This window comes from Vombatus ursinus, unplaced genomic scaffold, assembly GCF_900497805.2.
Source record: "Vombatus ursinus unplaced genomic scaffold, bare-nosed wombat genome assembly UNPS02014945.1, whole genome shotgun sequence".
NCBI lineage: Eukaryota > Metazoa > Chordata > Mammalia > Diprotodontia > Vombatidae > Vombatus > Vombatus ursinus.
This window is the reverse complement of record NW_020954723.1, coordinates 7,864,284-7,874,317: the sequence shown is the minus strand read 5'-3', so window position 1 is coordinate 7,874,317 and position 10,034 is coordinate 7,864,284.

The following is a 10,034-nucleotide window of genomic DNA, read 5'->3' as shown; positions in this document are numbered from 1 at the left end:
TAGATGTTTTTCTGGAACTCCCTTGCCTCCTCCATAATCCAGTGAATGTTGGCAATTTGGTCTCTAGTTCCTCTGCCTCTTTGAAAACCAGTCTGCTCTTTTGGTAATTCTCAGTTCACATATTGCTAAAGCCTAGCTTACAGAATCTTAAGCATAATCTTACTAGCCTATAAAATGAACACAATTGTTCAGTAATTTAAACATTCTTTAGCATTGCCCTTCTTTAGGACTGGAATATAGACTGATCTTTTCCAATCCAGTGGCTACTGTTGAGTTTTCCAAATTTGCTGGCATATTAAGCGCAGTACTTTAACAGCATCATCTTTAAGGATTTTAAATAGCTCAACTGGAATTCTGTCAGCTCCATTAGCCTTATTGTTAGCAATGCTTCCTAAGGCTCACTTGACTTCATTCTCCTGGAGTTCTGGCTCTAAATCAGTAACCACACCATTGTAGTTATTGGTGATGTTAAGATCTTTCTTGTATAGTTATTTAATATATTCTTGCCACTTCTTCTGAATGTCTTCTGCTTCTGTTAAGTCCCTACCATTTTTTCTTTCATCATGCCCATTTTTGCATGAAACATTATCATGATATCTCTAATTTTCTATTAGAGATCTAATCTTCTATTGTTTTCTTCCATTTCTTTGCATTGCTCATTTAAGAAAACCTTCTTATCCCTCCTTGCTATTCTTTGGAATTCTGCATTCAGTGGTATATATCTTTCTCCTTCTCTTGTACCTTTCACTTTCCTTCGTCCTTCAGCTATTGGTAAAACTTCATCAGACAGCCATTTTGCTTTCTTGCTCATCTTTTTATTTTGTAATGTTTTTTGTTGCTACCTCTTATACAATATTGCAAACCTCTGTCCATAGTTCTTCAGGTACTCTGTCTACCAGATCTAATCCTATTCATCACTGCCATGTCATATTCATAAGTGATATTATTTGGGTCATACCTATGTGATCTGATGGTTTTCCCTACGTTCTTCCACAGTGGAGAGTTCTGACAAAAGGTTATACGTTAGTGAAAGAAATGATAAACCACTTCAGTATCTTTGCCAAGAAAACTCCAAAGACAGTACTAAAATGATAAAAGAGATGACATCATGTATGTCATCAGAAGGTGAACCCCTCAGGTCAGAAGGTGTCCAACACACTACTGGAGAAGAACAGAAGACGAGTTCAAATAGCTCAAGTACTAATGAAGCAGCTGTGACAAATCCCTCCCCTTCCATCACTGTCTTGTCATGGCAAAGGGGCTTGCAAAGTTCAATGAAACTATGAGTTATGCCATGCATATATGTATATGTTATATGTGTATATATATGTATATATGTATAAATACATACACATATTTTACAAGCTTTAAACTACTATATAAATTTCAGTCATCTTTATGTTTATTGTTGTTGTTATTATTATACTAAAAGAGGAAACAGTATGCCCCTTTAATGATTCCCCCATCCCCCTCTAATCTTCCACTCCACTTTTTTTCCATAAGTATCTTCCTTGTTGGCTACAAACATGTCCAGATCTCCCCATCACTAACAATAAACAAGAAGATTAAAAAAAGTCAATTGTGTTTGATCCTGCCATTCCCTCAAGGTCTTGCATGCCTTTTTTTCTACTGTCAAATTCCTAGAAAAAGTATTTATATTTGTAGCATCCCCTCTGGGCTCACTTTCCACTAGTAATGGTAGGTTGGGTTCTCATGTGGTAGCTGATTAATTCTTCCCTCAGAGTTTTTGACAGTGAGGGGGGCTGTGGCTTCTAGTGCTATCTCTCATAAATCCCTGTGGAGTCTTCTTCCCAATATCAATCAACCAGTTGACATCAATTAGCTTTCATAAAAAGAATATTTGCTGAGAAGGAATAGCAAGGACTAAAGTTATAAGAACATTTTTCAAATCAGAGTGCACTCTGCTCTTACATGTACATGGTTCCTGTGGACAATGTGCTCAAAATTAAAGCAGATGGTACAAAACATCCCCTCCCCCCAAACAAGGAATAAACTATCCCCCCCTTACACACACAATATTCTTCAGAATGGGCTCACATTTAAACTACAAAGGTAATAAAGCCTATATAGAGAGAACACATGGGGCCTAGGATTACCTCAAAACTTCTGGTTGTAGAGTTTTTTCTTACTCATAGTCCCTACCAAGTTTAATGAGTCAATCTACTCCTGAATAGGACAAGGCAACTCCATAGCTCCTGCTGCTCCCAGCTCCTGACACTCTTCTGACTCTAGTGGCCAATGAGGCCTCACATGGCTTTGATGGTTCTCCTAAATTCACTGGTCACCTGGATGCTCCTGTCTCAGAATATTCATTCAACCAAGGTCAAAAAAGAATAAGTAAAAAAGAAACAGTGGCGAAACATGTTCATGGACACATGACCACAAGGTGGGAAAACATATCTTGCCACTCCAACACCTGGAATAAGCAATTCTGCTCTCCTTGACACCAGGAAGCAAAAAAGGAAAGGGGCCAAGGGAGGGGCATGTGAACAATTTTGATGTGATCTCAGTTCCGGTTCAGTGCCTTCTGAGTCGTCATTGTTTTTTGCTTCTCTGCAAAAATAGTCATATCTGACTGCTTATGTGTAGTGCAGTAGATAGAGCACTGGAACTAGAGCAAGAAAGACAGTTCAAACCCAGCCTCCTATGTACTAGCTTTATGATCCTTAGTTTTTTCATGTGTTAAATGGGGATAATAACCTCCCAAGGTTATTGTGAGGATCAAATGAGATTATCTGTAATGTTTTGCAAACATTAATGCTAGCTACAACTCTTATTATATTTTCCTATAATCCACCTCCTCTCTATGAAGAGGACAACTCTGGAACCAAGATTGTTCTTTGTGATTAATATGAGTTCAGCTATTATTCAATACATTCATTTGTATTACTGTATTCTCTTGGTTCTGCTTTTTGTACTCATCATTTCATGTTTCATCATATTTCTATGAATTCCTCATATTTGTTTTTTATAGCACAATATCCCATGACAACCATATACTGCCAGGTGTTCAGCCAGTCTCCAACCTATGAACAACTATTTTCTTCCCAGCTTTTGCCTACTCGAAAGAGTGCTGCTTATATATTTTGTTATATAAAGAACCCTTCTTTCTGTCATTGACTTCTTTGGAGTATATGGTCAATAGTGGAATTCTTGAACCAAGGTTATAGTTTACTAACTTCTAACATAATTCTCACAGTTGGACCAATTCACAACTCTACCAACAGTGAATGTGTTACTTTTACATTTCCAGTATCTCTTGTATGCACAATTTCTACTTTTGAGCTTGTTGGGGGCTAGTGTTTCATTTTTCATTTCCTTAGTTACTTGCATAATGCATTGATTTTCTTTCTTTTGTTAATAAGTGTTTAGAGATAAAAATTCTCCCCCTAACGACTGTTTTCACTACATCCCAAGAATTTTGGTATATCTCATTGTAAAAAAAAAATTTTTTTTAATGTAATTCCTATCATCATTCTTTGGCATTATCATTATTTCAGATTGCTATTTAGTCTCTATTTAAGTCTGAGTCCTTTGTTCATATTTCCTTGATTATGTTTAGTGTATTATGATCTATAAAGGATTTATTTAATGGTTCTTTTCTCATTTGGAGTCCTTTATGACCTAGCCTGTGGTTAATTTTTGTAAAAATGATGTGCAATACTGGAAAAGTTGTGTTACTTAAGATTCTCATTCAGTAATCATCAAAGACCTAGCATTTATGCATTTCCTAGTAGATATACTTCCCCTGCCCCAAACCTATGATTTCTTTTGTGTAAAAAACTGTCATTAAGGAAGCAACCATTTATGAAGCAACCACAGATGAAGATAAAAGAACTATTCTTAAGACTCCAGATACAGTTTTGGAGAGCTGCCTGAAGCATTAAGAGGTCAAGTGACTCATCCAGGGTCAAACAGCCTGAATGTCAGGGGCAGAACTTAAAACCAAGTCTTTTTTACTCCATGGGCAGTTTTCCCCACATAAACAGCACAAATCTATTCTCTCTAATAATTAGATCCTTAATTTCTTTATTTTTCTGCTAGTCCAAATCCAAAAGAATGATTTTGAAGTCCCAAATGACTGTGGACCTTTAATTGTTACTTTTCCCTTTAAGTGATTAGATGCTATGTCATTTGGTCAACATATATTTCATTTTCTATTTTGCTTTTAAACAGTTTCCCTGCTTATCTCAAGCAGAAGAAATTCTAATCCAACCCCTCATTTTAGGTCAATGATTTATTTTGTGAGTTTCTTATTTTAAAAATTGTTGAGCTTTGTTTTCAAATCCATTCTGTCTCTTGTTTTATAGGTGATGTTATCCTATTCCTAGTTATGACTGGTTTCCAACCCCTCCCTCAATTTGTTTTAAATTACTTCTTCTCCTTCACTTTACCCTTTCTCAACATTCCTTTCTCCATTCCAATCCATCTCATTTGCTTCATTATTTCTATCATATTATTTTAAAATTTTAACCCTTCCTTGCTTGGTTCAGAAAAGAATGAGATTCCTAAGTTTAACACTCCTCAAACTAGTATTTGACTAATCTTTCATAGTACTTCAACAATAAGAAATATTAAATTCCTTCCTTCTCTTCCTTGATCTTTCTGGAATTCCCTTTAAAAAAGCTACCCAAGCCCAGTTTGCTTCATCTTGCTCTTTTTAATTAGCAAACATGATTCCAAAAAGACAGTGGTTTTCTCTTCCCTTTTCAGAATGCAAGTACATAATCAATTAGCTTTTTTTTTAGTTAACTTGTTTCCCTTTCTCAAAATGTTTTATATGTTGTTTCCTTTTAAAGTCTCTGCAAAGCTCTGGTTTCCTCAATAAAAATGTTTAGAAGTGACCCATTTTGTAAAAAGTCCATTTTATTTTTCCTTGTGGGGTTACATTCAACTTTTCAGAATCTTATTCCCAGTAGAAAATAATTTTCCTTCACTGTACTATATTCCAACATTTTCTTCCCTTTCTTGTAATTGAAGCAGTCTTGAAAAGTGACTGGGGTTCCAAAGCATGTGATCTGTCTTTTCCTAGTCACTTACAATCCTTTTTCTTTTTCTCTTCTTCTTTTACCAGGGAGCCCTGAAGCTCGGCAATCACATTTCTAGGACTGTTGTATCTGGGCTTTTCCCCCAGCCATAATGTATGGATTCTATCAATCTATGCTTTGTTCTCTGGTTTCAATATGTCTGAATAATTTTCTTTTATAATTTCTTCAAATCTATCCTGTCTCTGTGCTCAATACCCCCCTACACCTACTGAAATTCTCTACTTCAGCCCCAGCTAAAGTCCTATATTTTCTGCTCTTCACCTTAATATCTCTTATGCTGCTCAGACTTCTTACCTGTACACAACTTTCTACCTTGTATTATAGCTATTTGTATATGGGCCTCATTCCTCCCTCCTCCTACAAAACTACAAATTCTTTGATGGCAGGGGCTTTGTTCTTCATGTTTCTGTTTCTATGGCTGTGCCATACATATAGTGGGCATGTCTGTTGAACTCAATTTTCACTCTAATCTAATAGTACTGCAAAGCTTTAATACCTCTAAGGATGAGTTCTCTTCAATGCTGGTACCCTGATAATGATTCAGAGCACAGCCCATCCATGCCTTTTCATTTTGTGACTCTTGTCCATGGCCTCTTACAAATCTTCCAATAGGTGTCCCCCCAATATGCTGGGAATTTTCCTCCAGAGACCCTGACATCATGTGAATAACAATGAAGCACACTGCCTCTACCACCTTGCTCTTACTAATAAGCCAGACTCATCTAATAATCATATATTCTTTTGATTCTATCAGACACCAATGTTCTTATATAATTCTTTTTTCTTAATATGCTGAAGTCTATTCATCTACGCCACTGGTCTTCAGTGGGATCAACAACTTTAATTCTCAAAAGACTTTGGTATACCATGATTCACAATCTTACAGCACCACCAGAGTATCTGTTAAAAGTTGGGCCTTCATTTAAGAAGGCTGAAATTCTAAAAAACCTTGCTCAACATGCAAAATGAACCCATCTGACTCTCTTCCTCCTATTCAATTCTAGGCCTAGTTTACTCTCTTTTTTCAGGATCTATTCAAGACTTAAAGTGCTTTTTGCCTAGGACATTTTTAATAAAGCAGCCACCCTTAAAGCAAGATAATCTTTTCACTTGTGGTCTACCAAATTGTACCTCTAAAAATTTCTAGATGCCTTTTCTGGTTCATTTTAAGCATATGGCAGAGATGCAGTTATGTATTGGCAGCCATATGAAAGCAGTAGTTCCAGCCTCTGATTCTAGTTTAAAAAAAAGAAAAATTATTTCAAGTAAAATATTATTGCAATGTACAAAAGAGGAACCTTCAAAAATAAACCTTTATTTAAAAACTTCTACCTAAGTACCACTGTAAACATGATAAGTCACCAGGCATTTGCTTTAAATATTTAAGAACAACAGCTTTTACATCCTTCACATCCCTGGGAAGAAAATCCATCAGTTATCCTAAAGACAATTCATTTCTCTCTCTCTCTCTCTCACACACACACACACACACACACACCCACCACACACACACAATACTTTCACTCAAGAACATAGAAAGGCATTCCCACAAGACTACTCTAATAAATGTATTTTACAATTTTTTTTGTAAATATGAAATTCTTTTCATGATTCCTATTTCATTCTGTTAAATAGTCTGGCAGCTACTTATCAACCAATATATTACTAAATCCTTGAAGAGAAAGTATAAATATTGAATAGCATTATTTTATAAGCTAATTATTTATAATATAATGGTTCTTTTAAAATCTTTAACAGCATTTTAAACACATAGAAAACTTAGTAGAACCTGTTCCACTAGTGCAAAAATCAGTGAACTGTCTTCTTGGTGAAATAATCAGATCAATTCTGTCTTTTTAAATTGCCCCTTTTTACAGTTAATTGATTTTTGAACTCCCAAAAAACAGACCATGGTTCTTTGTCTTTGAATTTAGTTCAGAAGTTCAGCTATTTTGTAATGAGTTAAGTTTAGAAATATAGTCTTCTGTCAATCACTGTTTTATTTTTGCATCCAGGAAATTTGTTATCTTTGAAGGAGGCAAGTGGACACCAGAAAGTCTGGTCTAGTGTCTTTATACCACCAAGATATCCATCAAGGATTTCTGTCTTGCAGATGCAACTGGACTCAAACAATGAACATTTCTTAATCACAGATGGAAGGAGGTAGTTGTTGCTAGCCCTCATTCCCAATTTCTGTCCAATTTTCTTCCACCTATGATGCTAGCCCTCCCATTTTCTGTATCTCCATAACTATATAATAGAGCTTTCCCCCTCATTCAGGGTCATAGCTTTGCTGGGGAAGCTGAATCCTATTTATTGGCAAATTCACGCTTTACTAATAAATTAATTGTGCTCAGAACTTTGTGCCTTAGTCTACCTTAATTTTAACTGTTACATTAATTAGGATAATCGACAATAATAAGCACTTATTATATACTTTCGATGTTTTAGGTATTGTGTCAGGCACAATAGACAAAAAAAAGTCAGTATCCACCTTCAGTATTTAGGTTATATTAGGAAGGAAACACAAATATACATAGAAATCTAAATAGAAAATATACAAAAAGTTATTTCGGGGCAGGAGGTGGGGAGTAGAGGGATGTGGTGGCAAGGGGATCACTAGGAAGGGTCAGGATAGGACTCCTGTAGGACTTTGTTGGAAGCCAAGGATTCCAAGAGCACAAATGAGGAAGAAGTGCATTCCAGGCATAAGAGACAGATTGTATAAAAACAAAGAGATGAGAGATGGATTGTCACATATGGGAAAGCAGCAAAAAGGTGTTTCACTAGAACACAACGTGAATGAAGGAAATCAATGTGCAATAAGTCTATAAGGATTGGAGCCCAACTATGAAGGGCTTTAAAACAGAGATTCTTTAGCTAGGGAATGGTCTTAAGTGTGGAGGATGGATTGAAGAGGGGAGGTTTGAGACAGAGAGATCATCTAAGTAGGAGGTTATCAAAACAGTCAAGGCAAGAGGTGATAGGTGCCTGAATTAGCAAGAGAGTTGTGTGAGTAGAGAGAAGGGGATGGATGCAAGCTTCCCTTTCTGGAAGTCAGAATTAGCCTGCCTTGGCTTCTGATTAGACCTGAGGGGTCAGGAAAAGGATGATTCCAAGTTGAGAAACTGTGACTGAAAGGACAGTATTGCTCTCAACAGAAATAAAACTGTTAGGAAGAGGGGTACATTTAGGAGGAAAGAGAACGAACTCTACTTTCAGTATGGCAAATTTAAGATGCCTTTACTACATCTAGCTGGAGATGTTCAATGGGTGACTGATAATACTGGATGGGAAGCCCAGGAGAGGAACAAGGGATGGCTATGGAAATTTAAAAATCATTTGCATCAAATTATTCACCTCAGTGTGGGATTTTTTCCCCCTCTTCCAGGTGAATTTCAGAATTTCTGGGAGAATGAGAAAAACAATAACAAGAAACCACTCCAAATTTCCTCAGACCTCCCCTCCAAATGGCAACAAATATGCATTTTCTAAGGGTAAACAAAGCCTACTGGTCAAGAGAGGGGGAAAGGAATGACAAAGAAATTCTTCTAATTCTGCATGGGCTAAAATTTATATATCATGAATGTTGTTTTTAGAGAAAATATGTAGTTACTACTAACAACATAAATCCTCAAGTTTTCTACATAGACATAATAGCCTATGAGGAATCAACAAACATTTATTAAGGTCCTACTGTGTACCAAGCACAATGTTAGGCAATACAAATTTTTTTTTTTAAAAAATGACAAAACTTTGCCCTCAAGCAGCTTACACTTTATTGGGAGACAGAGAAGGCTCATGGATAGGGGAAGAGGTCCATAGGCAAGTACAAGATAGGGTGTGGAAGTTAAAAAAAAAAAAAGTGTACCAAAGTGTTCTAGGGAAATTTAAGGAGGGAGAGAAGTATTCTTGTGTAACTCAATGATCTATGAGCAAAAAAGCAGTTATTACAGTATTTGACAACATTCATCTTAGGCCTTTATTCTGTCTCTAGCAATGCTGGTGGCACAGGAGATGGTGTGCCAGACCTGGAGTCAAAAGACTCATCTTCCTGGATTCAAATCTGGCTTTAGACACTTCCGAGCTGTGTGACCCTGGGCAAGTCACTTAACCCTGTTTGCCTCAGTATCCTCATCTATTGGTTGGCTGGATGTTGTTCTTTGTCCTCAGAGGACCAAAATGACATCATTACATTAGAGTCAAATTTCAGTATGTCTAACTCTGGTTGATCAGACCAATACGAACTCGAAATGTTGTACCACAGGTCAGATACAATAGTCCATGTGAACATTTGGGGTGGATCTCTTAATCTGCACATCTTGTGTTTCTTTTGAGTTACTTTAATTCTGCTTTGCTTATAGAGCACAGCACCTTCTCTGATGTGGGCACGCCATGCTGAGCAGTCCTGTGCCAGTGTCTCCCATATCTCACAATCAATTCCAAAGTTCTTAAGAGAGACCTTGAGAGTGTCCTTATATCACTTCTTCTGACCACCATGTAAGCACCTGCCTTGTGAGTTCTCCATAAAACAGTCTTTTTGGCAAGTGTTTTGCATTCAAACAACATGGCCAGCCCATTGGAGTTGTGCTCTCTGAAGTAGAGCTCCTCATCTGTAAAATGACCTGGAGAAGGAAATGGCAAACTACTCCAGTATCTTTGCCAAGAAACCCCTAAATGCAGTCACAAAGAGTCAGACAAGACTGAAAAATGACTGAATAACACCACCACTTATTAACAGTGTTATTAAATGTATTATAAAATGTACATCACACAAGTAACAGGAATGTAGGGTTCATCCTCTTAAACAAGCATCTCTAGAACAAAGTAACCTGCCAGACAGCCTATTTCTGATGTCTTTCAAACAGGAAACAGTGCTTGATTTAACTTCTAATATCAGTAAGACCTGAAAGTTATCAGTAGGTATGATGATTTTTAGAAAAATACCACAAATTTGAACAAACT